At 44.0% G+C, this 23,219-nt stretch overlaps 1 protein-coding gene across 5 annotated transcripts in view; it reads right to left on the bottom strand.

The window, feature by feature from the left end:
• The window catches only part of STXBP6 (syntaxin binding protein 6), a 171,610-nt gene extending 160,555 nt beyond the window's left edge, over positions 1-11,055 (bottom strand). Inside the window, exon 1 of one of the 5 annotated variants that reach the window (XM_053283711.1) lies at positions 10,657-11,055. The gene's annotated coding sequence lies outside the window, so the exon portion shown is untranslated. The other 4 variants (XM_053283706.1, XM_053283704.1, XM_053283707.1 and 1 more) reach the window with 4 other exon arrangements.
• Between the last annotated feature and the right edge of the window lie 12,164 nt (positions 11,056-23,219).

The raw sequence follows: 23,219 nt of genomic DNA, 5'->3' as shown, positions 1-23,219 counted from the left end.
CAAAATATACTGCTAAAGCTATTATTATCATTACACAAGAACAGCCTTGCTGGATCAGGCCCAAAGCCTATCTAGTCCAACATTCTGTTCCCCGCAGAGGCCCAGGAGATGCCTCTGGAAAACCCACAGGCCATAGGTGAAGAAATGCCCTCTCTCCTGTTTTTGCTCACCTGCAACCATAGGTGAAGAAATGCCATAGGTGAAGAAATGCCCTCTCTCCTGCTTTTGCTCACCTGCAACTGGTATTCAGAGGCATCCTGCCTCTGAACCTGGAGATGGCCCATAGCTGTCAAGACTAGTAGTGAGATAGACCTGTCCTCCATAAGAACAGCCCTGCTGGATCACACCCATGGCCCATCTAGTCCAGCATCCTGTTTCACACAGTGGCCCACCAGATGCCACTGGAAGCCTACAGGCAGAGGTTGAGGGCATGCCCTCCCTCCTGCTGTTACTCACCTGCAACTGGTACTCAGAGGCATCCTGCCTCTGAGGCAAGAGGTGGCCTATAGCCCTCCAACTAGTAGCCATGATAGACCTCTCCTCCATGATGTTATCCAAATCCCTCTTAAAGCCATCCAGGTTGTTGGCTGTCACCACATTTTGTGGCAGAGAATTCCACGTTGATTATGTGTTGTGTGAAAAAGTACTTCCATTTGTCGGTGCTAAACTTCAGCTAGTGTGCCAGCTGTGTCCCTTTCTTGAGAAGGCAGATCTGGCCACAGTTACCCATGCCTTAGTCACGTCAAGGCTGGATTACTGTAACGTGCTCTACGTGGGGCTGCCCTTGAAGAATTTCCAGAAACTGCAGCTAGTGCAAAATGCGGCAGCTAGGGTTTTATCTGGAGCTGCCCGGTGGGAGCACATCACACCTATTTTGAAAGACCTGCACTGGCTACCAGTTTGTTTCTGGGTCCAATTCAAGGTGCTGGTTTTGACCTTTAAAGCCCTTAACGATTTGGGCCCTGGATACCTGAGGGACAGCCTGCTCCCAAGGGTTGCTGCCCGCTTGACGAGGTCATCTGAGGGGGCTCTGCTCCAGGTACCGACAATGAGGGAGGCTCGGTTGTCGTGCACGCGGAACAGGGCCTTCTCTGTTGCAGCCCCCAGACTCTGGAATGCTCTCCCAGTGGCTATTCGCTCCTTGGTCTCCATCATAGCTTTTAGAAAAAGTGTAAAATCTTGGCTTTTTGCCCAGGCATTTATTTGATTCTCTGCTGCTGCTCTTTATAGTCTGTATTGCTTTTATGCTTTTGTTTTAAATTTTTAATCAGATTTGTTTAATTTTTTCACTTAATATTTTGTCTTTTTTACCATCTTGTATTTAATTTTTTTGCTGTAAACCACCTTGGGATTGCTTTAATGAAAGGCAATATATAAATTTAACAATAAAATAAATAAATAAATAAATAAATAAATTTCCTGGCAATCAATTTCTTTGAACACCTTCTTTGAACAACTTCACAGGGTTGTTGTGAGGAGAAACTTAAGTATGTAGTACACCGCTCTGGGCTCCTTGGAGGAAGAGCAGGATATAAAATGCAATAATAATAATCATCAGCATCATCATCGCCATAGCAATACCAGGGGATAGTAGAATAGAAGAAAAAGAAATAGAAAAAAATCACAAGATACAAAGATCTACAAATTGAAATTGAAAGGCTGTGGCAGAAGAAGACCAAAATAATCCCAGTGGTAACTGGCACCCTAGGTGCAATTCCAAAACAACCTGAAGAGCACCTCAACACCATAGGGGCCACAGAAATCACTATCAGCCAATTACAAAAAGCAGCTTTACTGGGAACAGCCTATATTCTGTGACGATATCTATAACAGCAGCAACAACATTGATAATAAAATTCAGCCATCCCAGGTCCTTGGGAAGGACTCGATGTCTGGATAAAACAAACCAGTCAATAACTGTGTAAACAAGAAATAATAATTTTTATTATTATACCACCACAACCCCAAGATCCCTCTCCTGGTCAGTAATTGACAGCTCAGACCTCATCAGTAACGTGAATCACTTTACACTTACTTACATTAAACCACATTTGCCATTAAAATGCACTTTAGATGCACAAATATACCAAGTTGCTATTATCTTAGAACACTGAGAGCTAACAAGATGCCAAATAGATTCACAGTACTCCCATTTCCTTCACTGGTTGGAATGCTAGAAAGAGAACTTTTGCTTTTGTAGAAGCAAACTGGATTAGCTGTCAAAGAGCAAGACAGTTTGCTTCATACACTGCCTAAAAGGTGGGAGCCTAGCAATTTGCTGGAGAATCATAAAACAAGACAGGAAAGCACAAAAAGAAGCAAGAAATCCAAGCATTATCATGAAACCTTTTGACAAATTGCTACATGCTTGGTGTTTGTTCAATGTGTGAGTTTTTCTTTGTAATTACAGGTGGTGTTTTCACATCATGAAAATATAGCTGACAAATGATGGAAGTTTAAGATTTCCAGCTATTATGTAGGACAGGGGCCCAGTTCAGACATTTGGACCCATAATAAACATCCTTTGCTTGACAAGGACCAACCACAAAGGCTTGGTCCCTTAGGACACAACTGCAGATCTGAATATCTAAACTGGGACCACTGCATGAGTCCAATGATAACGCCAGATCTCCAAGTTCCAAATTCAGTCGTAATTAAAGGTGAACCTAGTTGAAAAGTTAACAACCAATTCATTATTATGTAAAATACAACTGCTTGAATTCTTGTTTATCTTTGCAGAGGGCGTGAATAATAATTTGCTGGTTACAATTCCTATCCAGTCTATGTCGCTATAATGGATGTAGCTGTATGCAGTCTATGAAGCCGTAATCCTCAGTTATTTTGCAATTGTCCAGCTGCAGAGTATGCTGGAGCATTTCAAGGAAACAAGTGCACAGCATCATCTGCCTTCAACTGGTATTATGCTGAAACACAGCATACGAAGGCCCTTACAGTAAATACCATTGTCAGCTTGTTATAATGACCTGACAGAGATAATGAAAGAAGGAAAACCACTGACAGATTAGTGTTATTTGTCAGTAACTCATACACCAAAAGATGCTTTAATGTGGACAGAGTTATTAGAGTTGTAGCTTTAGCTTTTCAACATTTCAGGGTGGGACTGACTAGTGTCCCAAACACTTTTCAACAATAGCAGGAGATGAGGGCAGGGAACAACAACTAGGGATGTGCACGGAACCGTGGTGGGGAGGCTCGAAGGCGGTGGGGGTGCCGCTTTAAGAGCGGGGGAAGGTGCACTTACCCCTCCCGCTGCTCTCCCCCTGCCGGCGTCCATTTTCGTAAAAGCTCATCGGGGCAGCAGCATACCTCCCTGCCACCCCGTTGCCCAGATATAGCCAGAAGTCCCCGACACACCTGCACATCGGGGACTTCCTGTTGCCCCCGTTGTCCAGATAAAACCGGAAGTCCCCGATGTGCAGGTGTGTCAGGGACTTCTGGTTATATCCCGGCAGAAGCATTGGGAGAAGCATTGGGAGAGAAGCATTGGGAGGGGTAAGTGTACCCTCCCCCACTCTTAAAGCGAGAAGCATTGGGAGGGGTAAGTGTACCCTCCCCCACTCTTAAAGCGAGACACCCCCCCACCATTGAACCGGCGGAACCGCCAGTTCTTCGAACTGATTCGGAAGCCCAGAGAGGGCCTCCAAACCAGATCCGTGCACATCCCTAACAACATCAACTACTACTAATATACCACTTTTCAACAAAAGTTTGCAAAGTGGTTTACATAGAAAAACAGCAAACAAGAGGATGCCCTGACCCAAAAGCCTCACAATCTAAAAAGAAACACAAAGTAGACACCAGCAACAGCCACTGGAGGGATGATGTGCTGGGTTGGATAGGGCCACTTGTTCTTCCCCTGCTAAATATAATAGAGTACCACTTTGAAAGGTGCCTCTTTCCTCATTTTGCAGGAAAGGCCTTTTTGTAAGGTGAATCGTCCTAATAATGATATGGTGGAACAGAAAACCAAGTAATTTGGGGTGAGGGGATGTTATTTGGAATTCCTGAACCTTTAGAAGTCTAGGGATGGGGCTGTAGCTCAATGGTAGAGCATCTGCTTTGCATGCAGAAGGTCCCAGGGTCCCTGGCACCTCCTGGTTGGGCTAGGAAAGACTTCTACCTGAAAACTTGAAGAGCTGCTACCTGTCAGTGTAGATTAGACAATACTAAACTAGATGAACCAATGATCTGACTCAATATAAAAGGCAGCTTCCCATGTTCCTTGGTGACCATCCATTCAGTTTAGTGGTTTCCAAACCATTTAACTGAAAAAGTACTCATACCAGAATTTGGATTGGTATTTTGCTAAGTGTTCACCTGGCACACTAATGACAGTCCAGTCATTAGCTCCAAGTAATACACGGTCACAAATATGTACCACCAACAATCCAGTGGCCCATCAAAAGGTTCCAGCAACACATTGTTTGAGATAGATTAAAGATGGGTAACTGGCCTAGGGGTTCTGTCCAGCCCCAGTGGCTTCTCATCTGGCTCCCAATATAGCCTGAGATCCCAGGGACAGCTATCCTCCTTAAGATGCAAGCCAGACATTTTCCATAAGTAGCTGGAAGTGCATATTAGGTAAGGAGGGCTTTGCCAACCCTTCTATTCATAATGGGAATGAAGGGATTAAAGAACCCTATGCTTGCATTTCAGACCACAGAAAAGGGAGTTAGTGGGAGGAGTCATAACTCAATTGTACTGGCCATAAGCCCCTGCTCAATCCAAAGATATGATCTCTGTTAAGAGCTAGTTGCTGATCAGGGAAGTAAACAAACACCGAGGAGTTTGATACAAAATGTTTATGCACAAGGGTTTTTTATTTTGCTCAATGTAATATGGTAGTGAGAGTCCCTTTAGTTCAGTCTTTATAACAAAATGAAAACCACAAAAGAACATTGACTCAGAATGTCTCAAACAGAACAGACAAGTGACTCCTTGGCAGCCTGGTTACATATAGTCAGATATGTTAAAACTAATTAACATTCCTCGCAATCTTCAGAGGACAGAAAGTCATGAAGGCATCCGCCCTACTGGGATATAAGCCATACTAGAGCCAATGGCATCGTAAGAGGATGTTCCAGGTTCTGTTTAACTTTTTGCTGGTGGTATGTTTATGTATTGTACAAATAGTTGTTTCTTTTTCTATTTCCTTTGCATTGACTTTGAAATTTGGAATATGAAGTGTACTGTCCACAGTGTGTTGTATACAAGCAGTTTTTATTCAGAAAGCATAAGGCAACACCAGTGTGGATTTCATTTAAATCAAATCGATTTAAATCACGATTGAAATCACTAGTCAGTAAGACTAGGTTTAAATCATGGGGGTTTTTTACATCTTAATCTTAATATTTACAACCAGACGAAGGTTTCATTTTTGGCCCTCTTCTAGATAGAAAAATTGCCCAAAATAATCTTACAGAAACTTCTGGAAGGGCATGACATTGTGACTGGATTAATGGAATTCATTTACCAAAAAATGTAAACATTGCATATACAGTCTCATGCTACAGAATTAAAAACTAATCCTTATTTTCATGAATACCTTTGGACTATATAATGTATTTTTAATAGAAAGCTATCTTTAGATAGATTTTTTTCCCCTCAAAAAGCATTTTATTTCAAAAAAATCCGATTTAAATAATGAAAATCCAATTTAAATAAAAAAATCCAAATTTTTTTTTTAATTAATCATTGGTTTTTATCTACCCAGGGCAACACATATAAGCATTGGTAAAATTCTCAGCTGCCCCAAATGATCTATGTATATAGATCATAATTATTTCTTTGAATCAGGACAAGTCCAAAGAGTCTCCAAACTGTATATTTTATGTAACATTACTGTTTTCAGGAGCTGTATTAAATCGTGAGAGTGAACAGTACTCCCCCTGACCCTAATTAATCACCCCTCCAAGGGTTATTTAAGTTGTGTAGGGAGCTCTGTGTGTGTGTACACACACAGGGCAATTGTGCAAAGAATGCTAGACTTTTGAAGTTCAGGATTTGATGAACTTCTCATCTTGCCCCAGAACTCAATAGCCATGCAATGGGGTGGGGATTTACCAATCATTATTGGTAAATTTTCCACCTGCCCTGGTATCTCACAAGACCCCAACCTGAACTACACAAACTAGTTGGAGAGAAGTCATAATTCAGTGGTAGAGCACATGCCTTGTACTCACAAGGTCCCAAGTTTAATCCCTGGCATTTCCAGGTAAGGTTGGGAAAGACCACTGCTTGAAACCCTAGAAAGCTGCTGCCAGGTAGAATAGAAAATATTGAGCTAACTGACCAATTGTCTAACTCTATAACACGCAGCTTCATATGCAAAGATACATACACATATATGTACACAGAAGGTCCTAGGTTCAATCCCTGACATCTCCAGGTAGGGCTGGGTAAAAACTTCGGCCTGGAACTTTAAAGTGCTGCTTTCAGTCAAGCAGACAATACTAAGGTGTGATTGATCATAGGAACATAGGAACTTGTCATATACTGAGTCAGACCATTGGTCCATCTAGCTCAGTATTGTCTACACAGACTGGCAGCGGCTTCTCCAAGGTTGTAGGCAGGAATATCTCTCAGCCCTGTCTTGGAGATGCCAAGGGAGGGAACTTGGAAATTTCTTCTCTTCCCAGAGCTGCTCCATCCCTTAAGTGGAATATTTTACAGTTCTCACACATCAAGTCTCCCATTCACATGCAACCAGAGCCAACCCTGCTTAGCTAAGGGGACAGGTCATGCTTGCTACCACAAGACCAGACTGACTCAGTATAAGGCAGCTTCCTTTGTTCCCCATGCAAATAGCTAAAATCACATGTGAAACCCCACAGCAACTGTTTGCATCTCTGAATGACCAAGTGGACTTTCGCTGTGTATAGGTGCTTCGATTCCACACAACTGTAAAATGAAAGAAGTGTATTGAGCTGAAGATATCAGAAGTAACTGGAAACTGCTACTTTGTACATCACTCCTTTGTGTAGTTTTGGCCTCCAAAATTAGTACATCTGAGGCCTGAAGAGTCCTCCCTCCCTCTCTCTCGATGGGCTGTGACTTCAAAGTAACAGCTTTTTACAAGGACACTACCCTTTTAAAAGGAGTGATTCTCTTACATTTAGTGGGGGGGGGGCGAGGGGGGAGACAACTGCTCCTATTCAACCCCTGGATAACATCCCTCCAGTGGTTACTGCAGATATCTACCTTATTTCCTTTTAGATTGCGAGCCCTTTGGGGGCAACAAACCATTTTATTAATTATCCATTCTATGTAAACTGTTTTGAAGACTTGTTGAAAAGCAGTGTATAAATATTTGTAGTAATAATACATGGCAACTAAACCTGGGTGGGTTGGCTTGAAGGGGGAAAGATGACTGGGCCCACAAGACATGGAATAGAATGGAATGAAAAGGTTGTGCCATAGATTCGGTGTCAACTCCTGGCAACCACAGAGCCATGTAATTTTCATGGTAGAATATAGGAAGAGTTTACCATTGCCATCTCCCATGCAATATGAGATTATGCCTTTCAGCACCTTCCTATATCGTTGCTCCCCAATATAGGAGTTTCCCAGATTCTGGGAAACACATCAGCAGGGATTCGAACCAACAGCCTCCTGCTCTGTAGGAAGGTTACTTCCCCACTGCACCATTAGGCAGCTCCACAAGACATACAGGGACTCTCTTTTCTTTGGATAGCCATTACCCAAAGTGATTTCCCCCCAAAACAATTAACCAATCTCAAATACCAATACCAGGTGTTCAAAGAACATTGAGAGGGGTGAAGAGTGGAGCAACAGAGAAAGACCTTATTATTCCAAATGCACCTCTCACTTGCCCCATGTGCATGCACATACATCTCACAGTTTTGGAAAGTCTAGGAAGCCACAGCACTACACTTACCAGCTTTTCCCAAAACAGGATGGGAAAGCTTACTCAGAAAAGTCATTAAGTGTTGCTTCTTAATAGTTTCTTATTAAAAACCATGGTCCAGTACCACTGAAGAAGTAGATATGTCCAATAATCAGACAGAAAGAAAACTCAAGGACTTCCAACCAATTAATTAGTTCCTAATTCTCCTTTGTGTTCAAAACTACATGTACTATACTGAGAGGGCCAGACAAACTAATGTCAATACTGCTTCCTTGCCAAAGTGTTTGCTCAGTTTATGCCAAGCTCCAATTATGTCAACAATTCAGTTCATTCAAAAGAGCCCTTTTCCTGAGCTTTTAGTGGACCTCCTTAGAAGTCTGAAAGACTCTTCCACCTTCTTCAAAATATGTGTGTCCTCCCCCCACCCCGCAAGCAGTGAATGAATTACAGCAATGGTTGAAAAATCACCTCCATGCACAGGCACCATATGCATCCCGGCACCGCAAAAGTTCAGGGGGGGGGCGGCGGGTGCCATCACAGCAGGAAGCTGAATGTGGTGGCAGAAAACAGGTAAGTACCTGCTCTCCTCCTTTTTAAAGACCCTGCCCCCGGCGCCAAACCTGTGCATGAACCTTGGTTCATGCACAGCCCTACAATAGAAATGAAAACTTCTAAGTGTTCTGAAGATCAACCTGTTGAGCAGCTTGGTAGAACTTTAGTACTGTGATGTCTCTACCCTAGCATGTAGAAGTTTATGAAAAACAGGGTTGTCGGAAGAAATCATTTCCATGGTTTGTGACTATGGCAAGTTACAGAATTCTTAATGAAGAAAATCAGTGTAACATATTGCCGTCCCACAGTATTTTCAACAGGAGGCCTATTCTTTGCAATGAAGCAGAAAAGCAATGTGTCAGAAGACATGCCAGTATTGTTCTTGTAGCATCAACTAGACTGCCTAGGAGAATCTTAAGAAGCATTTGTTTGTGAAATGGAGGTAATATTGATTTTGCTGCTATCCGAGCTATAAAATCATGATAGCACTCTCTTGGGTCTCAAAATACAATTGAGGGAATAAAAGGAAGAGACACTTAAATTAGGAAGAGAGATGAAGGTGAATTACTTTTATTTCTGAAGGTAGAGAGGTAAAAGACACACACAGAATGGAAGTCTGTATTTTACAGGAAGATTTAAAAAAAAATAGACCTGAAGAACTATTAGAACTGAATAAATTATATGACAAAACTAATCTTAATGACATGAAATGTATGGCTGTTTCAACATGATCCAAACAAAATAAAATGAAAAGTATTAGATTGATGTTAGATATAACAGCTACAAACATGTTTCAAAATAATTTGAGAAGGATTTGGTTTTACTGCTGCTGCTAGTATTGTACTGTATCGTGATTGCATGTATGCTTTTAAATTTTGTAAGCCCCACTGCATATTTTCACAGAAAAGTGGGGGAAATTATCCCAGTCCTCAACACATCTCCTTGACACAGGGTCCCATTGCTTGCAGTAGCTTAAGTGTGTTTAGGACTGCTGCTTTGACAGCAAGAAATATAATAAAGACTAATCGAGCCACTAGAGGGGTGGGTGGGTGCAGGGAGCATCCATTTCTTGACTGCATCGAATTCTTGGACCAATTCCCACCAAGCAGACTTTTAAACTGTGCAGTCCAGCATCCGACTGTAGGCATCAATATTTGACTGTTTGTCAAACACTGAGGAGAAAGGACAAACTAAAATAGACTGAAGAGGAAAATACAACTTCCTCCAACACGTTAGGAAACCTCGCGTGGCCAAGCACCCCAAACTCAGCAACATTCTGCTTAAGAGATCTCAAGATCGGAGGATCTGTGAGCCTTTGCCTTCAGCGGCTTAATCCCCAATATAAACGGAGTGGCTGGATTCCAGCCGTTTGCTTACTTCGGTTCCTCTGGAGCAGCTTTGCCGAGTTTGCCCAGAGCACTCTAAGAAAATGGAAGCAGTTCTGAACTCTCAGCTTCGACTTCCCCCACATTCCCGCCACACACCCTGTTTACGCAGCAGACAGCAAAACGCCTCTTTCAGCTCCCTGAAAGCCGAGCTCGAGCAGCTCAGAGAATCAACTTTTTCTTAACGCAAATCCAAACCGAAACGCAAACAAGAAAAGCCGGAACAGCTACCGGTTTGCACTGACCCAGGACGAGTCAACTCCCATCCACGGGAAGTACTGCCGGCAGGATCGGGGCCGTGTTCAGACCTCACCACAAACATAATCCCTCTCTATGGGAAAGAACCAAGCACCTCCGCACCATCCCGAGCAAGTCCCTCTCGCCCTACCAGCCCGAAGGGTCTTTCTCTTCTCCTGGAATGACGCCTCCAAGCAGCCTCAGTCCGGAAAGAAGACGCTCCCTCCTCCTCGCCGGCTCCGCGGCCAGGCTCCCAAGTGGGTATATAATATCCTCCTCCTACGAGAGAGGCTTAAAGCTCAACTCGCCTCCAGGAGGTGGAGGGAGAAGTGGCCGAAAGAGCGCGCCTGTCCCCACAGCACATCCCTTCACCGCCTCCTCTGCTGCAGCAGCACTTGCTGCTGCTCTTCTGAAAACGCTCCCAACTTCAGCGCATCTCCACGGCGCTAGCCGGGCAAGCTGCCCCAGCAAGTTGCGCGGGAAAACAGCAAGGCGTTCTCTCGCACACTGCACCGGGAGCAACCGCAGCACGCAGGCAGCCCCGCACTGGGGAAGGATACCACTGTTATGATCGCAGCCTCCACTGGAACCTACCTTCTTGCTGCTCTTTTAATAATCCTGCTGCTCTTTTCCCTCTTGCGGCTGTCTTGGCCGCTGGACTGGCAAGCGGGCTCCCCGCCCTCCGCTTGCTGCTGCTGCTGCTACCGCAGCAGCAGGAGTAGCTGCAAGGGAAGCGTCCTGCCGCGCGCGCAGCTCCTGGAAAAAACTCACAGCGGGGAAAGGAAACTTTCCTCCGGCGCTTGCCCCGCCGCCCGCCTCTGCTACTCTCAGGCACTCTTTGGGGTGGCTCCGGCTCTTCCTTGCCTGGCTCCCCGCAGCAGTGGGGCTACCCAGCTGTGCGCCCAGAGGCGGGAGAGGAACGCCACGTGCACGTGCGGAGCCAATGGCAGGGGGCAAAGCTACGGAGCCTTCCTTTCTTTCCCCTCCTTCTCTGCCCTCCTATGTGATTGGATCCAGAGTTCAGGTTTGGGGACTGTCCTGGAGGAAGGAGGAAGGAGAGAGTGAGAAGAAGGAAAGCGGGGGCAGGAGTTTCCTGCTCCAGAGGAATCTCCCCGTGTGGGGACCTGCGAGTTGAACTGGGAGCAAGAGTTTGGTAAAAGAGAGTTCAATAAAAGGGGAGGAGAGGGAATCACAACTCCAACCCCTAGTGTAAGGAGGGTGGGAGCAGGGCCAGCTCCCGGTTGGGGCGGGGGGGACGCTTAGAAACATGGGCTTGGTGTCCAGTGGGCCCATTTTTTCATGCTGCCAAGTGGGGGTGGTGGTCCAGGGATCATGCTTTCTCACTATCTGGGCAACGTGCAAGAGGACTGAGCTCTGCCCAGAAAGAGTATGAGCTGCCCCTCTGCCTGCCCTCTTGTGCCCTCTCTCAGGGTGGCCCAGTGGCATAATAGGAAGATTGGGCCCAAGCAGCAGCGTGCAGACAGAGAGAGAGACCTGCTTGTGCAAGGCACAGCCTCCTTATCCTCTTGCTTGCTCACCCGTGCTCCCTGTGGATGGCAGAGCCATGGCGATTGGCCTCATCGAGCCCTGGCATTCCCACTGATCCATCCAGAGAGAGTGGGAGGGTGAGCAAGCGGAGGTGGTGGCGGCAGCCACAGCTTCTGCCCACCGAGCATCGTCTTGCCCCATTGCACAAGACAAAGAGAGAGGGTGAGGGTGAAAGCGCCTACAGGTTAATCCCCTGCTGTGCTGGAGATCTAGTGTGTGTGGCGGGGGGGGGGGATTATTTATTCTTAAAAGCCAGTTCTTATCAGAAGGCTGTGACTGGTTTATGCTCTGTACTTGTACTGAGTTGTGAAGCACAGCCTTCCAGAAAAGGGGGCGGGGCGGCAGGTGAGTGATCAGAAGCAGTGGCAGATGCTCCTTGTAGCCTTCATGCACTTAGTCCTCTTCAAGAGGAGGAGGTAGCAGCTGATCCTACATAACTGCTTGCCTTTGCTTCCTTGGCCCCCTTTGCTCTGTCCAGAGAAAGAGTGAACATTCTGTCTCTGTGTCTCTGCTGCCCAGAGGAAGGATGGGTGGGCAAAGACAGGAGCTACCATCATCTCTTGTTCAGTTGCCCATGCACACTCTATCTACATGGCACAGTCCTTACTGCCAGTGCCTTCCTTCCCCGAGAGAGGGGATGAGCAATTACTGGCAGCAGTGGCTGGTTGATTCTTAGGACGACCACTTACATGCCCAATCATGCAGTTGAGCAAGCAGCAGCGATGCTGTGTTGCCTGCCTTCTGAGTCTGAGCAAGGGGAAGTGTTTCTGGTTCTGTCCCCACCTACTCAAAGGGACCCAAACCTAGGGCCAGCTGGACCTCAGCAGTGATTGAACAGTGTTTAGTGCTGGGGGGGTTCTGAAGAACAGAGGCCTTTGCAGATGCTCACAGTGTGGACCTGACACCAGCCGTGGGTGGGGTACGTGGAATTAAAAAGAGGATGCAGGGAGGGCAATTACAGGTGAAACTCGGAAAATTAGAATATCATGCAAAAGTCCATTAATTTCAGTAATGCAAATTAAAAGGTGAAACTGATATATGAGACAGACGCATTACATGCAAAGCGAGATAAGTCAAGCTTTAATTTGTTATAATTGTGATGATATCGGACCTCTGAAAAGTATAAGCATGCATATGTATTCAGTACTTGGTTTGGGCCCCTTTTGCAGCAATTACTGCCTCAATGCGGCGTGGCATGGATGCTATCAGCCTGTGGCACTGATGAGGTGTTATGGAAGACCAGGATGCTTCATTAGCGGCCTTCAGCTATTCTGCATTGTTTGGTCTCATGTCTCTCATCCTTCTCTTGGCAATGCCCCATAGATTCTCTATGGGGTCAGGTCAGGCGAGTTTGCTGGCCAATCAAGCACAGTACACTGTATACTTTTCAGAGGTCCGATATTGTTCTATTCTACAATCCTTGTCTTCTTGGTTCCATGTAATATTCTAATTTTCTGGGATTGTGGATCTGGGGTTTTCATGAGCTGTACGCCATGATCATCACAATTATAAGAAATTAAGGCTTGACTTATCTCGCTTTGCATGTAATGCGTCTGTCTCATATATCAGTTTCACCTTTTAATTTGCATTACTGAAATTAATGGACTTTTGCATGATATTCTAATTTTCCGAGTTTCACCTGTAGAGTTATCAAAGCAGTTTTGTAAAAAAATTAAGAATATGAATACGACAAATATTTATATACCACTTTTCAACAAAAGTTTGCAAAGCAGTTAACACAGATATAAATAAATAAAATGGCTCCCTGTCCCCAATTAGCTTTACAATCTAAAAAAGAAACATAAGATAGACACCAGCAACAGCCACTGGAGGGATGCTGTGCTGGGAATAGATAGGGCCAGTTGCTCTCCCCCACTAAATAAAGTGAATCACCACTTTTAAAAGGAGCTCTTTGCTCGGTTAGCAGGGGTGAAATGAGATGTAGTTGTGGTTTTTTATCACACAACTATGTTTACTTAGGAGTAGATCCATTTATTTCAGTGGGATTTACTCTCAATTTAGTTTGCTTAACATTGTGGCCATAACATGATGGTGCTTGTCCAGGCAGCAGGCTTTACGTATTGCTAAACAGGAAGTAGGAGAGGAGAAGTTTCTGTATAAAGTGGCTTTCTCAGCAGTCATTCTTCTACACACTGCCAATGTTGGAGATTCTAGTAATCTCCAGTCTACCACTTGGACCAGCTGTGCAGATGGCAAGCAATCAGTGAGGCTGTCCCCTGTATTCTATGACAACCTGAATAAAGTATATTCCTTTAAATTAAGGAACATCTGATGTCTTTTCTGTGGAATTCATTTGGGTATTGTTTATAGATCCTACAGATCTACTGTTCATGTTCCCCCATAGGTCTCCACAGTTTATGTGGGAAATACCAGGGCCTAAACAGACTGTGCTGTCTGGACAATTTATGCTGAGAATTTGGTGTGAGGCTTTGCCCGATCACATGTACCTTCTTTTGCAGGACACAAAGGCACTCACTTAGGTACTAAAGTGGATTATAGTAGAGGTGACTTAACGGTCAGTTCTGGTATAGCAATTTTCTCCATTACACTGCTTTTGGAATTATTCCCATGGAGGAACTTACATCAGAACTGAACCTCCCATGTGGTTTTCTCAGGAGTAGCAGGAACTAGCAGTAACTGAGCATACAGAGATGTTTTCCCAAACAAATTCCAGGAGATTTTCATCCATTTCCAATGTAGCATGTTCCATGTGAATAAGAACAAATGAATTTCCACACTGAAAAGTGTTAAATAGGAATTGATCTAAGGTATCTATTATCTATTATATTAATTCTCATAGATGTGCCTCTGTGGGGATGCATCCCAGCAACCCATTGGATTGGCTGGGCGGTGGAGGCACCGGATTGGCTGGGCAGCAGTTGGCCACGTAGAGAAGTGGCTGCTTGGGGAGGAAAGGAAAGGAAGGAAAGCGGGCAAGTGGAGAGGAGAACTGAACGGACTGGGGCAGAAGGGAGGGGAGAAGCTGAGGGGAGAGAAAGCGACGGAGCCTGGCTGGGCAGAGACAAACGGATGGCCGCTTCGGAAGATGCTCGCTAGAGGGAGGGCTGTGCAGGAAGAAGCCGGCTGGACGCTTGGCCGCCTGACACCAGGGGCTGGAGGAAGGAGGAGGCGGCAACGGCCAGCAGGGAAAACACAAGCAGGCTAAAAAGCGGGGGGGGGGAGCACGAATGAGAGAGAGAAAAAGAGAGAGAGAAAGGGGGAAACGGAGGAGGGATCAAGCTGGGGCAGAAGGCTGGGGGGGAGGGGACTGGGGCTGAAGGCTGGGGGGCAGGGGAGTAGGGCAGAAGATGGGGGGAGTGTACTGCCACACAGATGCTCTGTGCGGGATCAGCTAGTAGCCTAGATTCTACCAAGAAAATCACATGGCTCTGTGGTCACCAGGAGTCAACACTGACTCAACAGCACAATCTTTTCTTTCTTTATAGTCCAGAGAAGCAGTTTGTGAATAGAGAAAACAAGTGAGACTCGCAGCAAAATATTGCCATGTATCTCAAGCTACTAGCAGAAGTGCTGCTGTTTGGGGTACAGCCAGCTTGGAACAGGAGCCTTGTGATGCTCACAAGGGCCACTTTTTAAATAAAGGTTGTTAAGGCCAATTCCTCCACTCTCCATTTGCTGTTACTTTTAATCAGCTGATATCTTCAACATGTCATGGCTCACCTTTCTGTCAGCTATTGACTTAAGAATAGAATCCCACGATCCATTCAACTTCTTTAGACCCCTCTTTCTTTTTGCCCTCATGGGGAACTGAGAGCTGCCATGAATCTAGTGTTTTAGCATAACTGACTGTGCAGCCCACCGCCACCCCCCAAAGATACCAGCAAAGACAGGATTTCCAATTCTGGGTTTTCAGCATGAACTTGGAAAATCCCTCTAAACAAAAAGGTCGTTCACACGACCATTGCAGCCCGGCAGGGAGGGCGTATGCAGGGAGCAGGGGGGAGGCAAGATCGAGCTTACCTTACTCCGTACGATCTTCTTGTTGTCCCAACCATCTCCTGGCCTCATGGCTTGGGTGACTCTCCCAGGAGCCATGTGGCCATCTGGAGGCCAGGAAAATATGTCCCAGCCTCCAGAGATCCCTAGGGATTTCCCTTCAAGCCAGGCGCTCTAGGCATCTGGCTTTGTGTCTGCTCAGGCTGCCTGCAGCCTGAGCAGACACATGACCCCGGACCAGGTAAAAGGCCAGGTTAAAAAAAAACCCAGGTCAAAGGCCAGGTTAATATCCCAGGCTACCTGGGGAGGCAGTACTTTGGGTGAACGCAGAAGATTGGCCTGATCTTGTTGATACAAAAATTGCCTGGTAAAAATAGCACAGCCTAATATCAACTCTTGTTTCCTTATTATAGTTTTAGACAATGACCTGGGGCCTGCTCCTACAAATATACATGTATGAGTATCTATGCCTCCAGGGTAAAATCTAGGCTGTACTGAAGTCAATAGCAAATTCCTCCTTGGTTTCAGGATAACCACTGGTTGTTTCATGGAATTCACTTCTGTTGTTCACATCCTCATAGTTCAATCCTATGACATACTAGAAATCTGCCAGAATGTATCTGCCTATTTCCATATGCCATACTATGGAAACACCTTTCCATAAGCTCTAAAGGGAACAGAATTTATCTTTTAACACTCTTGTATAGTGAAGAAGTAGTAATTTACAGATAAGAACTGGAGTACAGGGCAATTTATGTGATTATCTTTGGGCTGATAGGGGATGAAAAACATCTGTGTGACTAAGCCAGGCATTGGACCTGAGGTTATCCTTTGATGTTTTGGTCTGGATTTTAAAAGCAGGTAAATCTGAATGTGTGATTCATTTTGGAAAAGCAATAATGGTTGGGAGAGGCAGGGTTATATTATAGGACTCAAAATGGTATTCAGTTAGCAGCCATTCAGAAATTAGTATGGAGAAATTTACTTTGCTCAGCCTGCTACAGTGATAAGCTTCAGCACTACCTAACAATCTGAGATTTGTAAATGGCAATGAGTGTGCATGTGTGTAACACACACACACACACACACACACACCATTTAGCTTAGTATTGTCCACATTGACTAACAGCAGTTCTCCAGGGTTTTAGAAATCCATACTGTTACTCAATAGTACTACTCAGGACAGAGTTACTCTAAAGAGCTGCTTAATTTCAATAGGACTTCTGTCGAGTAATTTAGTCAGGATGTCGGTCAGGGAGTTTTCCCAGTCCTATCTGGAGATTGTACAAATTGAATCTGGGGCCTTCTGCGTGCAAATCATGTGCTCTGCCACTGAGCTAGAGTCTTTCCCTTTATAAACTAGATATAAAACTTCAGTCCGGAATACTTGGTTTTACTAACCTGCCAATTCTGCCCTTAGGTGAAAGAGCAAGCTCCCTTCTCCTTTGAAGAGTTACATATCACTTCATAGTTTGCTTTTACACTAAGCAGTTTTGTAGGGATATGCGAACAGGCTTGAGATCAAGCTGGGCAGATTTGAAGGCTCAGCCTTGAACCAAACTGGCCCCCTGAAAAATGGGGCCAGTCCGACTTAGTACCGGGCCACCCCCAGTTTGAAGCCCTGACTCGCAAGCCAGCTCGAGGAGCATACTTGTAAAGGGGCATCTGGCAAGGATCCCCCTTTACAAATACAGGGATTTGGCAACAGTAATTCCAGGGGCTGGGTGGTGGTGGTGAAAAATGCTTTTATTTACCTTAAAAAACTATAAGCCAATGGCAGCAGCAGTAGCCCAGATGGCAGGGATGGCAGTAAACATGCCTGGTGATCTGCTGCCAATGGTGGCTGTGGAGAGCGATGGTGGTGGGGGCGATGGCAGGGGCTCCTCCAGCCCCATCACCAGCCTCCCAAATGCAGGCCTGGTCATGCCTGTGGCTGGTTTCGGGCCTCTGCACAGGCACTACTGCCATTACAGTGAGGCCACTATCCACCACGGCCGCCATCAGCAGCACAATCAACAGCAGATCACCAGGCGCGATCGCTACCTTCTGGGCCGCCACCACTGCTGCCCGCCACCACTTATGGTTTTTTGAGGTAAATAAAAGCATTTCTCATTCTCTCCCCGGCCACTGCTGCCATCGGCTTACAGGAGCCCAAGCCTCCTGGTTGAGATCAAATGCAGTTCGAATTCGAACCTGGATTTCCAGTTTTGTGCACATCCCTACAATTTTGTTTCAGCATTACAAGATAACTTTTTTCACAAAGGTTTCTTCATATCAGGTTTACTGAGAATGGCCATGTTGCACAATGCCACATCAACATTTCCAAACTACTGGGCCTACTGCACACATGAAAGCCGATTCCAGTGCTGTTGTGGAGACCGGCAGTTGTGCAACTACTTAAAACAATCTGCAGGTTATTGCATCATGCTACTTCTATTGTTTCGAAAGGAAATAGTACAGCAGAAGACAAAGGACAGGGTTGAATAACAGGACCCAGACTGTGGAACTCTATTCTGCATGGAACCTTGTTGGCTCTCTCACTACTGGCCTTTAGGTGGGAACTAAGATTAGTTTGTTCTGTCTGGCTTTAATGGGGGAGAGATCCATTCGCATTGTTGTTCTGACTCTTGAGATCTAACTGATCACATTCTTTGTAAATTGTTTTTAACTTTTTATAATTTTTTTGCCAGAAGCCCTTTGTACAAAAGGCAGGATAAAAATATTTTAAATACAAATGAATAATCATGTTTCTACTCTTTCAATAATGTATACATTATATATTATGTAATATCATATATTAAGCAAATTTAAGCAATTTTAAAATTAAGCAATTAATTAATTAATTATGCAATTGTAAGTCCTGTTCAGCAATTAAGTCCTATTAAGCAATTTTAAGTCCTATTGATTTTAATGGAAGAGGGAAGTGCATGCCTTAAGGTACTTTATGTTGGACTTTGGCCTTGGAGAAAGAGCGGGATATAAATGTAAAAATAATGAAATAATAATAATAATTTTAATTATCATGCAACAAATCTGAAAAATTTCTAAAACTGAAGTTTGCTCTGCAAATTCACTTCAGCTCTAAAAATCATTCTACTGGGTTGGTAAGAGTTAATCTCTCTTTTTTTCTATTTTTGGACAGTGTCATTTTTTGCATTAGGAGAAGGCATATATTCACAAACAAATGATAGTACTGCAGAGAACATAGCATGTGCTTTGTTGTGCAATTCTGTATCAGAGACAGTAGCAAATAAGCAGCCATGTAAAACAAGACTGCTATTCAGTCAAGGGAATCTGGTCTGACAGCATCATAAAATAAAAGACAGAAGCTTCAGTAGTTTTCAGTATCAACTAGAATCTTAATATACCAAGGACACCATTTTTATACATGATTGCTTTCCTCTGAAATATCCACACAATAAACAAAGGAAGTACAACTATAATTCAGCAAAATTATTTATCTATTCATGTTGTCCTTTCACAATTAAACAAGTCCTATATAGTTTGTCTCCCAGATACTATTTCTGCAATCTTTTTTCTTTTTCCTAGCAGGTCTCCTGTGCTTTTAATGGCTGCATAACAAGTTGAGAAGCCACTAGGTTCAGCCTTTTCTTAGAGTGAGGAGAAAAACTGAACTTGTTGAATTTCTATTTGTCATGTAGCTAAAACATAATTACAAAAGTGTGATCACTAGGAAATTTTATGTGTTGTAAAACCACTCCATCTTGAGGCAGAGACAGCCTTGCATGCTACAACCAAGTCCCCTGGGCCTACCAAAAATCCACCTTAGATCGGAGGGAACCTTTTTGTGTGACCTTACACCATCATCTTTTACCTGTGCTGGACAACCTAACACACTTCAGATCAAGTTTGTATTGTGTGTGTATTTTTATTTTGTTTTTTATTTGGAAACTAGAGGGTACCTCTGCTCCCTCACTGAAGTTTTGAACCTTCACGGTTCCTCACGGTTGGTTATGCAGGTGTGCTCTCACTGGGTTCAGAGTATCAGCATTTGTAATGGGAGACCAAGACAGTAGCGTAATGGATGTGAACCAAGGACACGAAGGGAAGGCTAATGGCTTACAGGTCGAGAATCCTTTATCCGGACTGCTTGGGACCAGAGGTGTTCCGGATTTTGGATTTTTCTGGATTTTGGAATATTTTTCATAAATGGGATATCTTGGGCATGAAAGGTTACTGGTTTTGTTTTTTAAAAAATGTTTGGTTTAAAGTATATAATCAAATAAGCATTGAATTCACTCAAACATGGCATTTTAGGTGGAAATGAAACCCAGATGAAAATAATCTCATCATCTTGGTTGCTGAAGCCTAGGCAGCATTTCTTTCTTTCTCTTCTCATCTATTCCTGTTTGTTCCTATTTATTCTGCTAGAACTTTACTCATCTGTTTTCTGTGTGCCCCTGTTATCTCCTAAACTGTTGTGTATATATACCTTTAAAAAAAACCTCCTTTCGTCTTCCCCCCTCCTCCTCCCTCCTCCTCTCCTTCCCTTCCCTCCTGCTGGGAGCAAAACTTAAGTAAACAAAAGACAGATAGCAACTAAAAGGAGAGCTAATGAGCTGAGGAATCAACAACTGCAAGTTTAGGGGCCATAAGGGATTGCTCCTGCAAACTGGAGGAGGTTGAAGCTACAAGCATTTTTCCCCCTCTTGGCGTGGTGTCTGGATTTTGGAGCTTTTCGGATTTTGGGAGTCCGGATAAAGGATTCCCCACCTGTATTTGGAAATGGGCAACTTCCTTCTGCTATGTACTAATAATTTAAGTGGACCATAAAGTATTGGTCTGCCCAATTATCCTGGTCCTCCCGTTTCATTTTATGTGTCACAATAAAATGAAGACGAAGGAGTATACTCTCCCAGAAAAAAATGTTCCTCTAATTAAAACACGTACTTTTGGATATGAATAGTTTGGTCACTGCTATCCATGCCTTGGGAATAGTCAGATTATACTACCGTTAACACTTTGTCTGAAGGTCTGCCTTTGATGACTGGGAACAGCAGCTAGTTCAGAACACAAATGCCAAGCTGCTAACTGGGGCTGAGCGATAGGAAAATATCTCACCAGGGCTTAAGCAGCTGCACTGCCCACAGTCTGTTTCTGGGTACAATTTAAGTGCTTACTTTTGAAACCCTTTACAACTTGGTTCCTCCTGGGTACCCGAAGCATCACCTTCTCAAGTGTGAGCCTTCCCATATACTGAGGTCATCTCTAGGGGCCTTTCTCCAGGAGCCCCCACTCTCTGAGGTGAGTTAGGTGGCAAATCAGGAGAGGGCCTGGTGCCACCCCATTTGTGAAGAGGTATATAGATGTCCCTTCTGTGCAAGTGAAGACCGTTTTTATTTTCATAGACTTTTAAAGTTTTTATTAAATTGTATTGCTGCTTTCCTCTGTTGCTGTTTATTGCATTGTTTTATTTATGTATTGACCACATTTTATCACCTAGACCCCAAGGCAACTTTCAACAATTAAAGCTTAACATTTAAAATGTTAAAGAACAGCTAAAAACAAACAGCTTTTATTTTTGTTGGGGCTGCCTTCCCCTTTTTGAATTTTATTACATTGTTTTCATTTGTAAGCTACCCTGAAAATGTTTTATGGAAGGGTAGCATATTGAGGTTTAGAATAAATAATACTTTCTAGAGCCAAAACCTCAAAGCCTTACACCAACTCAAATTTAAATTAAATAAATTGGTAGTACATTAACAGAACAACTTGAATATTGGACTAAGTGTGTCCAATTCATCCTTACGGCAGTTTTGCATTGGCATAACTCTATGGAACTTCTGGCATTACTCTACAGAATTCTTCTGGATTTTGTGAAACCAGAGTCTTCTAATTGACAAATCTGAAGAAGATGGAAGATGATTTGGATGGGGATATAAAGTTTGGAGAGTTGTGGCAGGTTGCCAGTAGCTGGATATTTTAAAGTAATGTTATTAGTTCCTTAGCTATTTGAAAAGCTAGCTTAGCCAGCTGCTAGACCGTATTTCAAATTATATTACAAATTCCACAGTCACGGTTGTGATTTCATGCACTCGATTGTCAGTACAACAGTGTTTGCAACCTGACCCAGGCCTGCACAACTTGTGACCCACTAAATTGAAGGCAGCTCACCAGCCAAGTACAGAGAGCCATAAGGAGCTCAATAAAGCTGGGTTTGGTGCCTGCCTGGTCATGCAAAACGGGGATTGTCAAGTGCCTCGAAGGGCACAATGCCTAGTTGGTGGACTGCATTTGGTCTGGTGTGTAACAAATGCAGGCCTGACCTAACCACACAAATTTTAATAAGATGTGTAATAACGCAAGGGAAGTTCATTGTAAGATTATGAGGCTGTTCACATGAGCAGCTCTACCCAGGCTTGGGCAGAATAGGGCTACTCGTATGAAGTGTTGAGATAGAGGCCGATCCTGACACTGCCTTCCCTGGTAGCCTGGGATATTTACCCACCCTTTTACCCAGGTATGGGCTTATGTGTATGCTTGAACTGCATGCAGCTTGAGCAGACACAAAGCCGGGTCAGTCAGTCAGTCTTTATTACAGTCTTTGACCAATATCAGAACATCTAAAACCAATGTAAAATTTTAAATATAGCCATATTAATAACATATTTGTAGCCTGAGTCTAACCGCTAACGAGCAGAGTGTGTCGAACTTGTATTTCAGAACAACAGAATTTCACAACTCTGTGTGTGAAAGACGGATTTGCATCTGTTAACAAATATTTGACGTAGAATTCATCCAGTCATCCAGGCAGGTTATATACAATGGGGTCAATTAACCTGCCTAAGACCTATATAAAAGACACACCGCAGAAGCACATGTACAACTGACTCAATCTCCTCAGAGTTACAGGGGGAATATCTCTGCTCAGTTGGAATCCTGCTATATCTGCCAGCCAGTGGTTCCGAAGGGAGACACAAAGCCGGGTGCCTAGAGCACCCAGCTTGAGGGGAAATCCCTCAATGCACTGCACGCCTCACTTTATTATCTGGAGGCTGGGCTTAATTTTCCCTGCCTGCAGAGATCCGTGCTGCTCGGAGCACTGCGGATCCTATGGGCACGCGAGCTGCATGCCACACAGAGGATAACCAATCACCTTGGAGGGAGGGAGGGTCAATCCTGCCTCCCCACGCCCTAGTAACAGTCATGAGAATGACCTTTATCTGTCATTTGCTTGGCAAACATTGCTGTTAATTATTGGCTAATAACTATTATATTAACCACATGGAAAGGTTAATTACAAATCATTGGCTGGAAGGTAAATGTAAGTCCTTGACCCTGTGAATGTAAATTTCAATGAGTTTTGTGCCTGAAGATCCCATGGAGGATCAGGCAGCCCAAATCCACTGTAGACATATCCTCCTTTACAGAAGCCTATACATTTAGTGCTATGATTTTGTATATACTGTGTACTGGATTATACTCAAATTTTATAACAAAATAATTCAAATTATTCAACATAAAATGGATTTAAAATGAAAACCTTAAAACAGTTCAAAACCACAGTCTAGTTAAAAAGCTTGGGTGGAAAAATAAGTATTTAGAGACTTTTAAAAAGTTGTCAGAGATGACAAGGCTCTTGTTTCAGCAGGGAACTCATTCCAGGGCAG

Source organism: Hemicordylus capensis, chromosome 1 (genome assembly GCF_027244095.1).
Source record: "Hemicordylus capensis ecotype Gifberg chromosome 1, rHemCap1.1.pri, whole genome shotgun sequence".
NCBI classification, from domain to species: Eukaryota; Metazoa; Chordata; class Lepidosauria; order Squamata; family Cordylidae; genus Hemicordylus; species Hemicordylus capensis.
Note: the sequence above shows the minus strand (reverse complement) of the source record. Positions and strands in the feature narration are given on the sequence as shown.